General features: G+C 36.3%; 1 long non-coding RNA gene across 1 annotated transcript in view; it reads right to left on the reverse strand.

The window, feature by feature from the left end:
- LOC135212429 (uncharacterized) overlaps positions 1-15,000 on the reverse strand; it is a 282,113-nt gene that overhangs the window by 77,704 nt on the left and 189,409 nt on the right. Inside the window, exon 2 of the long non-coding RNA XR_010313898.1 lies at positions 1,492-1,534. This is a non-coding gene — a long non-coding RNA (uncharacterized LOC135212429). The remainder of the gene's footprint in view (positions 1-1,491; positions 1,535-15,000) is intronic.

Genomic DNA, 15,000 nt, shown 5'->3' on the forward strand with positions numbered 1-15,000 from the left:
TTGCCCTGGGATTAAGCACAAGGAAATGTTATTACTCGACTTGTAAGAAATTGCTGCTATTTTGCAACCTCTAATAGACGGTACGGTTAAGCTCTTTTGCATTAATGTCATGTTGTCATGGTCATTATCTAAGATTATTTTAATAATATTAAGTTCCCTCTAGGGGAGATGTATTGCATGTACAGCCATGTTCAGACTTCTTTGTATATTGAATTACTAGAACGTCTCATTTTTATTTACCAACAACAACAACAACAACAGCAATAACAACAACAACAACAACAACAATATTACCTGACCCATTAACGAGCTAACGACCGTTGTCAACGATCTTCATCGACTCTTGTTTTTTAAATTTACCTCTGTACTTGTCGTAACTTATTGTTCATTTGGACTGAAGATGAACCCAGGGAAGGGTTCGAAAGCTTTCTGTAAAGTCTTCAAAATTATACACGGACTTTTTACACGATGTATTATTGTGGACCCTTTAGAACAACAACAACAACAACAACAACAACAACAACAATAATAATAATAATAATAATAATAATAATAATAATAATAATAATAATAATAATAATAATAATAATAATAATAATAATAATAGAGAAACTATCCCTTCTTTTTGGATAACGAAAGAGAGTCAGCCATCTAGTTCTTACGGTTATTTTTCAGGTCATAATTCGAAGCTATATACAAAAACATCGTCTAAAAATCTACTATAATATGAAGTTTAATTTTAAAATATTCTTGAAATATAATAACTTATGAATACACATCACCTAAGTTTATACTGTATTCCACTTCATAACAAATCAATATTTACTCGAAGTAAACCATATAGTTTGTCGATTACTGTAAAACAATCACTTCACGACTTCATACCGAAATAAAATCCAGTAATGTTGTGGTAATGAAATTCTCAGAGAGAGAGAGAGAGAGAGAGAGAGAGAGAGAGAGAGACATTCTAAACTCTGGTGGCTGCAAAATGGGAGCGAGTATATTTCTCAGTATCCAAACAGGAATGTAGCAGTAATTTAAAGCTAATTACCTCTTTTGCCGGTTTACATTATTGCTAATTAGTGGGTGAACCGGAATATAAATGCTCTCAGTTTATGTTTTCTGTTGCGTTCTTTATTTATGCTGCTTATTTTCTATTAATTTGGTGGCATTAGGTTTGCGTAGTTGCCCGTTTTAGCCTGTTCAGATCGCTTGCCTAATTCATTACAAATCGATGTCCATAATTGCTTCATTAATTCCGAAACGCAGTCATGAGATATTTGTTATAATTTTGGGATTACGGGAATGCGTGTTAGGCAGCGATAATTGAAAAAATTTAGATTCCAGGAACATTCGGTATTTTGGGCTAAACAAAACTAATTCGTCTAACATCGTTCGAATTCTAGAGATTTTCTAAAGTGTCATTTGTACACTGATATTAATTCTGCTGTTTCCCACAAAATAGAAAAACTTGAAATAAGTTTGACATACCTTTCAGATGAGTAAATCTTCATTTTTGTGGTTCATTCCATCCCTGGAAAAATAAAATAAAATTGTTAATACCTACATCATGACCCATGATATTAAAATTGTAATGCCTGAATACTTTATAAAGAACGTGAGACATTAAATATATATAGCAATATTTAAAAAATATATATTTTCCTTAGGTATTTAGTTCCATGAAAAAATATTTGTGTACACAGACATTCCTTCTCTAGAAAGTATTTTTTGAATAACAAACATACCTTAATAAATCAAAGAAATAACCAGCAATCTATTTTTACAAAGTGGTGAAAGATATTTAAAAAAATACGAACATTGATATAAAAAATTCCCTTTTCATACAAGTATTTTCGAAGGATTCTATTTTTCGAGAGAACATGATATTCCCAACCCTCCGCCCAGTCGAAATGTCCCTGGAACTGAAAGCTCGTGAAGATAAAAAAACCTTTTCTGAATAAATGTGTTTTTTTTCAGCACTGTTTGAAGAGCCTCCATCTAAAGGCACACTAGCACTATTATCAATTCCTTTAAAAATATCACAAACAAAACCCACACAAAAAGAATCTGCTGACTATTGACACGGGAGTGGAAAACGAATATTTAAAATACAAAAAAAAAAAAACAAAAGAAAAAAAAAAATTAAAGCTGTATGTCTATCCAATAGAAGGTCAGCTCGAGAAACAAAACCCACGCCTGAACATCTCGGTGAAATCTAACCTGGCTGCTGATACGATCATTACACCAAAAACAAAAAAAACAACAGACTTTCTACGAGCCAACACAGACTTCCAGTTTTCCGATTGCTTGATCCTTCTGAGAGAGTTTAGGAAAGCGGTTATATTCAAGTAACAGAGTACCCTACCTTTGCTCCATTCTGCAGCTGCACACTGAATGTCCTAGGAGGGCTGAGATGTATTGGGAAGTCAGGGAATCCCACAAGAAAGATCGTAGTCACCTTCCAAGTCGATATTCCAACCCAAGTTTCTCTTGGGGTATGGGGATCCTTCCTAACAAAGGCCTTCACAGTCCAGTGTTGCCATTTTGAGGAATTTCGTCTACTAGTGTGGCTTTCTGGTGACATCTGGCAAATCTCTGCGGCTTTTCAGACCAAAGGCCACGGCACTGAGGAGTAAATTCTTCACATTGCCATTTTATGTTTTATTATGAAAATAAAGTTATAAAACATATCCTGCCTAATTATACAAATGAATTTTATTGAAATCCTTTATTTTTCTTCGTTAAAAATACTTTATGTTAAGCTAATGACGTGTAATTTCTTTTTTACGCCACAGAAAATAATTCTACATCGAAAAATACTCATTCTAACCATTACATTTTCCTCATTCTAACTATTAAATCATAAATAACGTAAACAAATCAGAAAAGCTGCTTATGGTAACACTGCTAAAAGCCAATGTTGTGAAGAAAAATGGACATCGCTGTGATGCAGTGCTTAGAGATCTGGACGTACCACAGTAGCCAGCTAAGGAGAGGTTTGGTGTATGCAGCAAACCACACCTTACAAGAGAAAGTCTCGATGCTTTTAGGAAAGGATAAACAGTGGTAAGCAAATGCCCAAACTGTTCTCTTCAACACCATGCTTGGAACAAGCGTTGGAAAACCCAGAGCAGCTGCCATTAAATCTCACACAGCCATCTCTTGTATAAGCAAAATATCATCTATTCACCTACCACACATCACCATCATTCATTTCCACATCCTTACTCCTGCTACTACTCCTACTATTTTTTCATTTCTGACCTAGTGGTTAAATTGAGCCGATGACATCTCCAGAGAAGCATACGGAATACCAATCATCAGTTACGCGCTGCTGAAAAGCAAGAGCCCGTGTCGCATAAAGGCTGGCTGAAACTAACTATGTCTGTTCTTCACCAATTTCTCTCATAGAGAGAGAGAGAGAGAGAGAGAGAGAGAGAGAGAGAGAGATATCAGTGCCTTCGAACAGGTATAGTGTTTTCTTTGCTCTACGGTACTCTACGTGAGGTTATCTAGGACCCGCCCCCTCCCCCATGACTTTAGTGCGCATAGAGGAATTAAGAGAGAGCAAAAGCATTTTTACCCCTGGGGTGGGGGGGGTGTTTTTCTTGATTTAGGTAAATGGACGCTCCATGATTTAAACGACAGGACCTGGTTAGCCTTTGGACTAAACGCTATTGAATAAAGTCGGATTTGCATGTGAATACGGCCGTTTGGGGATCTGTTCCCTCTAATCTCCGGAGCAAAAACGGATGCTATTAATTCAGGCTGTAATTAAAACGCTTAGCGAAACAGTTTCCGGGAATGGCGGGACAAAACGCGAGGAGAAATGTAAGGTATAACTAACAAATACGGTTATTTTAGATATAGCTGGAGAATAAAATGAATTTTTGGATGCTCTACAAATAGCAGAATACGGTTTAAATCACTTATAGCATCTAAGTAAGTATTTTTGAGGGCACGGGTCTAGCCTAGGCCTATAGAGGCTGCCAAGCTTCATGTTTTTGATGCCGTAGGTGTATGAGACATTTCGTTTGGTTGCAAATACAAATTGAATCAGGCAGGACTTGTTATACATAAAAAACAAAACTACAGTTTCTCTGTATCTCGTAACCGAAGTTGTTTTCTACCGTTTATTCACGTCGTCCCAGAAATTAAGGTGGGAACCTGTTTTGCGTCCGATAAACCGGTTTGTGTTAAGCAACGGTTAACGCGCCTTTAAATGCCTAAAACTGACAAATGGACGGCGTATGTAGAATCCTACAGTCCTACCTAGAGCAGAGAACTCTTAATGATGTATCACAGGTTTATAGGACGAGACTTGTTGACACAACCTAGTATAGGCCTAGGCCTACTTACTCCTAAGGACTCTTATATAGCAAAGAGCAAGATCCTTTTTAATTTATATTTTATGGTATATAGAACAGTAACGACGTCCTGATTTAAAAATTGATGTCGCCAGCGCAGTCTGGTCTCGATAATACGGTGAAAAATAAGACACGTCAGCTGTCCACTTGCAACAAACTTAACCAAACCGACATGTAACATATCTTATGGGTAAATAAACTTCCGTATGTGTTGCATTACCTGTCGAATGTCACTCCATCTCATCTCGAAGTGTTCCTGCGCCCATTTCTGCGATCAGAAGCTGCATTAACGCGCCATTTATGACCATATGAACGAAAAAGAAGAGAGAAAAAATCGCAGTCACTTCACCAATTCATCTTTCGACGCTCCACCATCAAACTAATTAGTAATAGTATACGGGAAACATCGCTTATTATTATTATTATTATTATTATTATTATTATTATTATTATTATTAGTGAATGTGCTATTATTAGTACTTAAAAGGAAAAATAGGGAGCTGTTGTACATAATTGTTAACTGTAGCAAGGTGGTGCCTAATGTAAACCCGCTGGTAAAAAAAAAAAGGGCAAAGGATCAATTAAAAAGACAAAAAGAATTACAACGTAATATATAGGGGCTACTCGCTAGAGACACACACGTAGAAGAGAGTGGTTACTCGTTTGGTCAAAAAGTACCTGAAGAAAATGTTAGATACGATAAGTTTTTACTGTATATATGAGTACGTACGTACTACAAGTTAATAAGTAAATCGTGCTGTGAGGGGTAATTGGAGAGAGAGAGAGAGAGAGAGAGAGAGAGAGAGAGAGAGAGAGAGAGAGGCTGATAAGCTTAAAGTGTTGTAGAGTAACTGAAGATAGAGATAAGCAGGTAAGCGCATTGTTCTGTAGTGTGATTGTGAAGTGAAAACTTGGAAGGCGAATCGTCTTGTAGAGTAGCTGTAGAGAGAGAGAAGCTGATATACGAATTATATTACAGAGTATTTGTAGAAAGAGAGAGAGAGAGAGAAGCTGATAATCGTATTAATTTCAGTCTAAATGAAAATGTAGAGGTGAGTAGTAAAAACTACAATATCAGTTTTAATTTTTCAATAATGAAATGACACTTTCGGCATCGCCGTTCTCTCTCTCTCTCTCTCTCTCTCTCTCTCTCTCTCTCTCTCTCCACTTTTGTGCTTTTACATGGGCATTTCAAATTCAATACAAATCATTATGAGCAATAGTTTTAATACTTTATTTAATGCGCACATCAGATTTCCTAGGTCTTGATATGAAAATGCCTTTTGGTTTTCGTCTGATAGTGTAACTCAGCCTTTCAAGAATTCACTGAAGAAAATTCATACCAACCCCTTGAATTCCCCCTCCCTTTACATCAGGAAGGGTCGTCCATAGATTACTCAAGGCTCCCAGGTCTGGAAAGGTTTATGGACTCCAGAAGGTTTCATGGAATGTGTAAATCAGGCGCTCACGACAATTTTCCCCAGTCTTGTTTGACATTTCATAAACTCTGCAGTGTAATATCTTCTTCCTACCTTTTCCTAAGGAAGTTGATTGCTCTCAAACCCCTGAACTATCGTACTTTAAGCTTCTGAGCCCTTCGTAATGGTCAGTTCGTGAAGAGGGTTGAATATCACATAATTAAGGTTTCTTTGAGGATCATCATGAATTCCACGGAAACAGGATTCACGGAAACTTAGAACTCTATGAATATTTTTATCCTTCGTCAGGAACTTGAGAACTCATTTTACATTACGCGATATATATATATATATATATATATATATATATATATATATATATATATATATATATATATATATATATATATATTATATATATATATATATATATATATATATATATATATATATAAGTCTATCACATTACCGTGATTCATATACATATATCGAACTACAAATGTCCTTTAATATCTAATTCGCTCTACCTCGGAATTAATATATTTTCATATATGCTTAACCGAGGGGGAGGGGAATTTATTAAGCGATAAGAATTGGCGATCGACAGGCGCGAACCAGCGACCTCTCAATTCCAGGACTGGCAGTGAAGCCTTAAACCACCCCGACACCGCAAGAGATATAAGTTCATGCCGCCTCCCACGTGAAATACCTTTCGCGCACAGGTATATTTTGTTTTGGAGACTGCATCAACCCATCTCGTTCTCGGTGGTGTGGTAGTGCTTTTGCCCGCACATAGTCATTATATAAGTCTATCACATTGCCGTGATTCATATACATATATCGGACTACAAATGTCCTTTAATATCTAATTCGCTCTACCTCGGAAAGGTATTTCACGTGGGAGGCGGCATGAACTTATATCTCTTGCGGTGTCGGGGTGGTTTAAGGCTTCACTGCCATTCCTGGAATTGAGAGGTCGCTGGTCCGCGCCTGTCGATCGCCAATTCTATTATCGCTTAATAAATTCCCCCTCGGTTAAGCATATATGAAAATATATTAATTCCGAGGTAGAGCGAATTAGATATTAAAGGACATTTGTAGTTCGATATATATATATATATATATATATATATATATATATATATAAAAAAAAAGAGAGAGAGAGAGAGAGAGAGCGAGAGAGAGAGAGAGAAGAGAGAGGAGAGAGAGAGAGAGAGAGAGAGGCTTTAAGTTACCACCAGAATCACATCCTGCTCATTCAATGTCACTTCTTTATCAGAATACGGCATTTCAAATATCGTTAATGGAAGCTACCACTTTTGCATATTTTCTCGTGTCTGGTTTTCCTGAAGTATATAATCTCACTACCACCTTCCTCAGTCTAGTCCTACCATATCTTGATCCCCACGCCCTCCATAAGCAATCTGCAATTCTCTCTAGGCTATTTTTGAACTTCTCTCAATCTTTTTGAATTTCTTATGATGTATATCAAGCTAATATATTTATTATGGTGTCTTATTATTACTAATGATCTAGAATTCGTACGATAGTGTGGGTTTTAAATCTCGCCTTAAATGGCACTTACCTTTTTTTTATTGCTTCTACGACCGAAAGCTTTCAGAGAAAAACATCGGAAAGTAAGAAAACGGGGAATTAGTCGTTAAAGATGTCAGTATGACTTATGGTGTCTCATTATTACTAATGATCTAGAATTCGTACGATAGTGTGGGTTTTAAATCTCACCTAAAAAGGGAACTACCTTTCTTTTATTGCCTTCTAAGACTGAAGGCTCTCAGAGGAAAACATTAAAAAGAATCAGTCATTAAAGATGTCAGTCTGATCACATGTATGCATGACAGTTGATCTCTGAACATTAGTAAGAAATGAAACATAGGCGCTCGCGGTCATTTGCTCAGATATGAATATTTCCTTCTTCCTAACGTCAAGCATCCGACTACATTTCTCACCCTACTTATATTCGCGTCAGTCGTCATCAGAAGCTCTCTGTCTCTCTCTCTCTCCCCTCGCGAGGTCTTTCGAAATATTACCTCCCTTTATCTCGCTTTCTTTTGAGGGTTCCTCGAGTCCGTCATCAAATAATCTTCCTCCTGTCCCTTGCCATCTGCTACCACCACTTCTCTCGGTCCAGCCATCATCACTTCTTTTCAACGTCTGAACAACGCCCCTTCTTCTTCTTCTTCTTCTTCTTCTTCTTCTTCTTCTTCTTCTTCTTCTTCTTCTCCCTCTGAAGCAAGGCATCTTCAGATTTGCATTTTGTCTTAATCAGTGTAATTCACCTTTTTTTTTTTTTTTTTTTTTTTTTTTTTTTTTGCTTCCTTTCACGTCTTCGCTAGTTCATTCTTCTTCTTCATAAAGGAATATCTTCCCCCTTCATTCTCGTGTTTTAACCAACTCCCGTGCATGAAAAAAGGGTGGACGGTAGCAGGAGAATGAGAGAGAGAGAGAGAGAGAGAGTTAATTTTCAGAATAGGTGATGAGAGGGATTGCAAAAGGAGTGACGGAAGGAGAGAGTTTGTCGAAAAAGGATTCTTCTGAGGGGGTGCTGGGCAAACTCTTCTTAGGAGAAGCCAAAAAAGTGTTTGCTGAATGCAAAAGAGGAAAAGAACTAAGAATAATAAACATGATTGAATATGCTACATTGGTAAAGATTATTACTATTATTATTATTTTTTTTTTTTTTTTTTTTTTTGCTCTATCACAGTCCTCTAATTCGACTGGGTGGTATTTATAGTGTGGGGTTCCGGGTTGCATCCTGCCTCCTTAGGAGTCCATCACTTTTCTTACTATGTGTGCCGTTTCTATGATCACACTCTTCTGCATGAGTCCTGGAGCTACTTCAGCCTCTAGTTTTTCTAGATTCCTTTTCAGGGATCTTGGGATCGTGCCTAGTGTTCCTATGATTATGGGTACGATTTCCACTGGCATATCCCATATCCTTCTTATTTCTATTTTCAGATTTTGATACTTATCCATTTTTTCCCTCTGGTATTGCGACATCAATGAGTGATACTTTCTTCTTGACTTTGTCAATCAACGTCACGTCTGGTCTGTTTGCACGTATCACCCTATCCGTTCTGATACCATAGTCCCAGAGGATCTTTGCCTGATCGTTTTCTATCACTCCCTCAGGTTGGGGCTCGTACCACTTATTACTGCAAGGTAGCTGATGTTTCTTGCACAGGCTCCAGTGGAGGGCTTTTGCCACTGAATCATGCCTCTTTTTGTACTGGTTCTGTGCAAGTGCCGGGCATTCGCTTGCAATGTGGTTTATGGTTTCATTTTTCGTATTGCACTTCCTACATATGGGAGAGATGTTATTTCCGTCTATCGTTCTTTGAACATATCTGGTTCTTAGGGCCTGATCTTGTGCTGCTGTTATCATCATTCCTTCAGTTTCCTTCTTTAGCTCTCCCCTCTGTAGCCATTGCCATGTGTCATCGCTGGCTAGTTCTTTAGTCTGTCTCATGTATTGTCCGTGCATTGGTTTCTTGTGCCAGTCCTCTGTTCTGTCTGTCATTCTCCTGTCTCTGTATATTTCTGGGTCTTCGTCTACTTTTATTAGTCCTTCTTCCCATGCACTCTTTAGCCACTCGTCTTCACTGGTTTTCAGATATTGCCCCCAGTGCTTCTGTTATTTATTATTTATTATTATTATTATTAGTTATTATTATTATGATTATTATTCAATTATTTATTCATTATTATTAATTATTATTATTATTCAGAAGATGAGCCCAATTCATATGCAATAGATATTACCCTCAACAGCCATGATATTTAACATTTTTTTTTCAAAGTTTTTTTATATAAATAAATGCAATAAATATTATCCTCAACAGCAATTATATTTAACATTCTTTTTCAAAGTTTTTTTATATAAATAAATGCAATAAATATTACCCTCAACAGCCATAATATTTAACATTCTTTTTCAAGGTTTTTTTTTTTTCATATAAATAAATACAATGAATATTACCCTCAGTGGCCAGAATATTCAACATTCTTTTTCAAAGTTTTTTTTTATATAAATAAATGCAATAAATATTACCCTCAACAGCCATAATATTTAACATTCTTTTTCAAAGTTTCTTTTTATATAAATAAATGCAATAAATATTACCCTCAGCGGCCATGAGGAAGTAAAACCCACTGACCCGGCGGCAACCGTAATATTTCAAGCTCTACTTATATATAGGCTATATATAAACACAGCTGACATTACTATCCGGGTCTCACCGACGCTAAATCCAGCCATTTGCGGGAACCACGTCAGTCCTATTAAGCATTTCACTTGCATCAGAATTAATGTAATGGCACCTGCTTTTGTTGGCGTAAACCTGCCATAGGTTATTGGGGAGCAACATCACGAATGCAAATCCGGCTTTGCTCAATAGCCCCTTCCCAGGCCGACGGACGACTCGGCTTTGTTGTGGAATCGCTTCGCTGAATTGCGTCTGTGTTCCCATAACTCCCTTCCATTGATACGTTTGGTCACGTGACTCGCCTAATATGCACCTGCAGGTGGCTGGGTTACCAGTTTGTTTATTTGCTGTTTGTAACGTTGTTGTCAGATTGGATAATGATGAAGGCATTCTTCTGAAAAGCTAGGAAATTTTGTTAACGAAATTGCTAGCTATCATTGGTATTTTATTATGGTAATTCTCTCTCTCTCTCTCTCTCTCTCTCTCTCTCTCTCTCTCTCTCTCTCTCTCTCTCCAGTAAAATGTTCGGTCATTGAAAGTAAAAGGTGATATTATTTTTAGTATTTTCTCGACCTTCAACAATATGTTGTGAACTGGAAAGTAATTGAGTTAGGGAACAGTTGAAATTATAATATATATATATATATATATATATATATATATATATATATATATATATATATATATATATATATATATATATATATATATATATGTATGTATGTATGTATGTATAATATATATATACATATATATATGTTATATATATATATAATATATATATATATATATATATATATATATATATGTTTGTGAGTTTATATGAACGTTAGTTTGTGTGTATGTAGATAAACACATAAATAAATGTAAAATAATTCTGTTCTGGTAACATGCCTCGAAGACCACTTTCGTGTAAACAAAATATACAGTAACTCGTTCCAGTTATAGAATCCCAATAAAAAAAAGTTCATTGAATATTGTATTTAGAATGCCCGTTTACGCAGAATGAGTCAGCCTGACAGTAAACATAAATATTTGCAGTCACCAGTTTATTGCATTGGAAAGTAAACATCATATAAAACTCAGATTGGCTATTCTCTTGATACTGGTCTCTTTCCCAAGGGTATTTATGCATCAAACGTTCCACTTCCAACAAAATCGAATACTATATAGTAATATTAAACTAAGAATAGCATCCTGCAATGTCACTAAGTAACTGTTGCATTATAATAATTATTGCGAAATAAATAGCACACTTTCTATGATCTCAATAGAGCCAAAAGGCATGTATCAGTTTAAAACTACTTTCATTATATTAGTTTTGCATACTTGCATTTGTCTATCATCAGTGAGTATGAGGATTATATCAAATATGTTTTTTTGACTTATTACTAAATATTTCATATCGAAACTTTTCTTTTACCAGACATACTTCATATCCTTGCATTGTGATCAATTCGTGTAGTCTTCTTATTCACTTCCACATTCATTTCGGAATTCTCAGTTCTATTCTCTACATTTAAAAGTTTTATAAAATGATCATTTTATTTGGCTCCTCTATTTAAAAGGCAATATAAATAACAAAAACGGTGTAAAGAAATAGAAGCCTCATTTCCACGAACTTCTTACATGAGAGGACGTCATATTTTGTCATCTTCACCTTTAAGCGGAAATATCCAGGACAAATGCAGCTCCGCTAAGGCTTCAGAAGAGAGGGAGAGACGAGGACGAAGGTTTTCGCGAGGCTTATGGAAACAGCATAAAGCCTCAAGAAAAAGAAAAAAGGGCAAAGACTGAGAGGCGGAATAATTCCTGGATAATACTCAACACTTCATGCGTTGTCCTCGACTTTAGGAAATCTCTTTTCTTTGAAAATAAATCGTATGATTACGTATTATACACTTCAAGTCCTATTTTCCATCTCATGTCATTTTCTATTTTAATATTAACCCTATAATTCGAGGAGTACGATAATACGAACACTAAATATCACCAAAAGTACTCATTGTTATTCAAAACAACTTGGCTTTGAAATTGGAAGCATCAGAGAGAGAGAGAGAGAGAGAGAGAGGAGAGAGAGAGAGAGAGAGATATTTCGTCGTAGCAAACAGAAACCCAACTCACTAGTATCAGGGTGAAATGGGTATAAAATCTTCTTTTCACTCCAATGGGCACTTATGAAGATGCCAGACCTCATATGACAAGGTGTCCGGGGTGGGAGATGCTATTCACTTAGGAAATGGGGTTTTCGGAAGTCTCTCGCTTTTTAAAACGTCTCCAGTCGGCGTTTGTTGAAGAAGGGTTTTAGTTCTGGCTGTTTGTGTTCTCCATTGTTGTTCGAATTTCGAAGAATTTATGCATCGTCTTTACACGATATGTTGTCATATATCTGAGAGGTTTGTGTGTGTGTTTTTTTTATTATTTCTTAATCAAAATTAGTTAAAAAAATTATTTTTAAGGGAGAGGTATATATTATGATAGAATCTCTCTCTCTCTCTCTCTCTCTCTCTCAGAAATGATAAATTCCCGTATTACATTTCTCGTTTCTTAATCAAAATTAGTGAGAAAATCTATTTTCAAGGAGGATGTATTTATTACCATATAAGCTCTCTCTCTCTCTCTCTCTCTCTCTCTCTCTCTCTCTCTCTCTCTCATAGAACATATTGATAATTGTTATTGCAGTTTTGTAAGAAAAAAAGTGAACACACTGTTCTGAAGATGTTCTTGGTAGTTTTCTAAATAAATAAAAGTTCGAAAAACATTAATATTTAACGCCCTGTTTTGTTTTCTATGCATTCCCAAGTGTACTGGAGTCGCTCATTCCGACCTTCGCTAGGAATAAATGTGAAAGACTTGAAGCTAACTTATTTGTGAGGTATTTTGTATTTTAAAGTTAAGGAGAAACGTCAGTAATGAGCTAATCGTTCATGATTATGCGTTTGAATAAGGAGAAAAATTATGAATACGAGAAAAAAATAAATACCAATAAGGATTAGAAAATCTGTTTTACTTTTACCAACTTTCATTTGAATTTTGTTATATAGATCTGAATATTGGGAATAAATGAAGGGTTTCATTAGTTCATCAGTAACGACTTTCTGTAGGAACCAGGTGCCTCGACCCTATCTGATATCGGTGTCGTTTTGGGGCCTTATGTGTAATCGATAGCAATAATGAGAACTGTTACTGTTGGGGAAATGACAACAGCAGCTACTAGCTGGAACAACTATTGCAGTAGTAGTAGTAGTATCAATCGTTATGGGAGTGATGTTGGGAGTTATGTCAGAACATTAGGCCCACCCTATTCAAAAAATAACTGAAATGTGAAACATAAATCACTCTCAGAACTGTATATAAGTCTTCCCACCGATTATATCTTTTATTTACATTTTTTGCCTCTGTATTCTGTATCTGTGTTTGTTTCGTGTCATCATCCATCGTTCCTCTTTTGAACGTCTTGTACCATCTTCTAACATCACTTCTATGGTGAAACGGCCCTCTCATATCCTCCTCTAACCTTCGCCCGCAATTTATTACCCAGGCGGACAAAAGCAGCATCATCTCAGATGTGAGCTCGACGTGGCTTATCGGGATCCTGAATGAACGAGCTGGCGAAAGGCCAGTCTTGACTTAGAGCAGATTCAGTTTTCTTATACGGCCGTTTCCTTCCCTCATTTAAAGGCATCCCGGACGAAGTGAAATAAGTTCTGGTAATATATGATGCCACAGTCGTTGGCTGCTGGTGTAGTATTCTGTGTGTGCGTGCACGGACAAATTACAAAATATCCTGTTCTTTATTCGCTTAATGATCGTTTTCACTTTTTGATCTAGCTGAGATCTACGTTTCACTGCAAGGATAAAAGGACGAGGATAATCGTCAGTAATATTTTATCAATTTCGATTCCATCGTCGTCAATCAGTTTTGCAGTCTCCTCTCTTTTCATAGTCCCCAAGCAAGCAAGTCTGGGTCTTCCAGTCCTGCTGATATCCAAAGGATCCCAGCTGACTATGCCACGTACTATCGTGGCATCTATATCTCTTATCCTGTAGTCATTTTGTGGAGATTTTCAAAACTTTGAACACTACTTCAGTATTACCTTCCTTGCCATCGATACTGGAAGCCGGATTTCACTTTGAGGAGGACTGATTTATCAATAAAAATGCAGATTATTTCATTCTTTTTGACTACTTGTGTTAGTTTTTAGTTTTCTGTAAAAGAAAGATTGAAATGGCTATTTGTCTGTCCGTCCGCATTTTGTCTGTCCGCCCTCTGATCTTAAAAACTACTGAGGTTAGAAGAGGGCTGCGAATTGGTATGTTGATCATCCACCTTCCAATCATCAATCATGCCACATTGCAGCCCTCTAGCCTCAGTAGTTTTTATTTATTTTAGGGTTAAAGTAAATCATGATCGTGCGTTTGGCACCGCTATAGGTGCCAACAACGCATTATTTTCTACACGGGTTTATGTGGGAAAAAAATCTATATATTGGTATCGGAATATAGTTCTACAACCTTCTTACCAGAAGTTTAGAAATATGAGAATGGCATAATTATTTTGCTAAACAAGTATTTACGTATATGCAAATTAAGGCCCTCTGAGAAATTAGTGATCAGATTTCCGTAGGATAGAACCTAAGTAATAAATTTTATTTTCAATCGGCTCCCCTCGTCCTCTTATATTGCATTCCGGTGCTTTGCTGAATATCAAATATTTCCTCTTTCATAAATCGTGGGATATTTCTCTCTCTATTTCAGCTGTCCATCACTCTCTGAATGAATATACATTTTCTACTCTCAGCTCAAATATTCGCTTAATATTTCCTCTGGCTGTCTCTTAATCCAATTGACTATTTAGTCGATGCGTTCTTCGGTTATTTATTTAGCTGGCAGTACAAAGATTTAAAATTTATCCGTTAATTGAATAGGTCTGGTCAGTGTTTGAATGGGAAACAGGCAAGAAGAGCATAACCATAAAGTGATTCACTA

Source organism: Macrobrachium nipponense, chromosome 41 (assembly GCF_015104395.2).
Source record: "Macrobrachium nipponense isolate FS-2020 chromosome 41, ASM1510439v2, whole genome shotgun sequence".
Classification (NCBI taxonomy): Eukaryota; Metazoa; Arthropoda; class Malacostraca; order Decapoda; family Palaemonidae; genus Macrobrachium; species Macrobrachium nipponense.